We start from the raw sequence: 2,762 nt of genomic DNA, 5'->3' as shown, positions 1-2,762 counted from the left end.
GTCGGGGAAGTTACAGACTTCGAGGATATCCTTGATGTCTTTTACCTCTTGTTTCTTATCCACTACGTGGGCTAAGAAGGCGTAATATGTTTTGCGAAGATACTTTTTAGCCTTGGCGCAGGAAATGATTTGAAGGTTCGTTTCGGGTTTATCGCCATGAATGACGAGGGTTTCGCTACTTGGCAGATTAAGGCGAATGGCTTTTTCGTAACACATGATATTAGCATGGTAAGTACTTAACCAATCCATGCCAATGATGACGTTGAAACTTTTTATTGTGACTGGCATTAGGTCGATTTAGAAGGAATAGTTGTTTAGAGTGAGGGTACATCCTACGTATATATCGTTAGTGCTCTCTGCCTTCCTGTTTTCCATTTCTACGGTGAACGTGTCATTTAGTGATTGAGGACTTTGTTTAAGTAAGTGCTTAAATTTATGGCTCGTGAAACTTTTCTCCGCACCACTATCGAAAAGTATGCATGCATAAGAATTGTTGAGGAGGAATGTAACATCCCAATTTTCAACGCCAAAAATTTCATTTTTAAATTAAGTACTTCGTGAAATAGTGTACCAAAACATTGTCAAGTTACATCAACTTATAAAAACCATAACGTCATGTTTCAAAATCACAATATCAAAAGTTATGAAAATCAGAGTACAATCCCAGAAACTCCATGCGGAAATCATGTGTGTGTGATGCGCTGCTACACCGCCAGCTCTTTCCCCTTGGACGAAGAGGTACTTGAAACCAAAACTGAAACTATAAGCACAAAGCTTAGTGAGTTCCCCCATCATACCACATACCAAAAACACATACATATTGCCGGGCAATTCTGGGGTGCCCAACCTACCCATGTCAAGCCATTATGGGGTGCTGACCTACCCATGTCAAGCCATTCTGGGGTGCTGACCTACCCGTGTCAGGCTATTCTGGGGTGCCGACCTACCCTCCGGTCTATCTCAACCGAATACGGGGACTATTTCACCCCTTACCGCTAGCATATAATATCATATCATAATCGTGATGTCAGACATATATGGGGTGTCCGACCTACCCATTGGTCCTAGAGACCGAATCGGGGACTAGTCCCCTCCTACTGATACTATCTCACATAACATAGCATACTAGCATACACATATATCTGTTGGATTAATGTCTAAGTCCATAACTATATTTGGTATGTACGTGACCCGACCCGGCATGGTCCATTTGGGTTGCACTTCACCGACACAATTTATATGGATAGTCTTTTGAGAATAGTATATTTATGATTTATATTAATATATTATAAGTTCTAATATATTAATATGGAATCATATTATTTAATTAGTATTGATCAAGAATTAATTTAGAATTAATTAAGTGATCAAAAAGAACTAATTAAATATGGACTCTTATATATATGGAATGGGCCAAATTCATTTAGGTTGGGCTAAGCTTTCATGGATGGTCCATGGAGCTTTTAACCCATGGATCCTATGTAAATGAAAGGTCATGGGTATTAGGGTTTACATGGATGTAACCCTAATCCTCCATAATATATAAAGGGGTCCTTGGCTCACAAAATTGGCACAAGTGTGTGAAGATAAGAGTGGGCCGATTTTAGTGTGCATACATATTCTCTCAAGTTCTTCCAAGGTGTTTTGGTGATTTGTGATTCCATTTGAGGCTTCCACACTATTAGGGCTAAGCTCTTAAAGCTTGAAGACATCAAGCTACATCAAAAGGTATGTCATCTAACTAGAACTTTGTAGTATAGGTGCTTCATAATATGCTAGTTAGGATGAAACCTTGGAATAGTTAATATTTGCATGTATAATAGAGAAAACATAGATCCAAGGTTTATAGGGTTGCATGTACACCATAGGAGTGTTAGAATGTTCAAAACCCAACAGTGGTATCAGAGCCATGGCTTATTTTCTGTTATATTGATGCAAATGTTTTATTTTCAAGTTGGAAAAAAAGAAAAAAAAACACGACGTTTGTCAAATTTTAAGATAATTACTTGTTTTGTGAAAAACAAATTATTTGTAAAATTTGAATCATTTGTTATATGAGTTGAATTAGGTCAAATTTAATAAAAGATAAAATGATATGATTATTTTATTAGTTTAAAAAGTTTGATCTAAATGTTTTAAGGAGTTACATATTTTGTCATAAAATTTTGGAGCTCAAAAGTATTTTTTTAAAGTTGTGATCTTATGGGTTTTTGAAACTTCCATAAGTTATGGATATGAAAGTTTTTTTTAAAAAAAAAATTGATTCAAAGTTTTTATGGAGTTACAAAATTTGGTGTTAATGTTTTAAAGAATTCCATAACTTGTTCTTAAGTTATGGAACATGGAAAGTTTCATCATAAAACACCATTAATTCCATAAGTTATGGAATCCAAAGGTTTTCAAGAATTACAAAACTTGCCTTCAAGTTTTGGAATTTGAGAAAAGTTTTTTATGAAAAAAAAAAGAATTGAATTCTAAAACTCTTGGGTTCATAACTTAAACAATTAATTAAATGGTTTTAATTTTGAGTTTAATAATTGGAATTATGATGTTTTGTTGAATAGTTCAAATTAACTCTTATGGACTTTATTAATAGTTAATTAAAGCGTTTAATTAAAAGAGTATTATTAAATCCATAAATATATGGTTTGAGTTTAATTAAACTAAAAGTGTAGTTTAATTAATAGATTAAACCACCAAGTATTTTAAATGTCTAAAATACACCCTTATACTATTATAATATTAAAAGTTTAATATATTAT

The sequence above is a fragment of the Lactuca virosa genome, chromosome 8, assembly GCF_052849685.1.
Source record: "Lactuca virosa cultivar CGN04683 chromosome 8, Lactuca_virosa_CGN04683_v6, whole genome shotgun sequence".
NCBI classification, from domain to species: domain Eukaryota; kingdom Viridiplantae; phylum Streptophyta; class Magnoliopsida; order Asterales; family Asteraceae; genus Lactuca; species Lactuca virosa.
Note: the sequence above shows the minus strand (reverse complement) of the source record.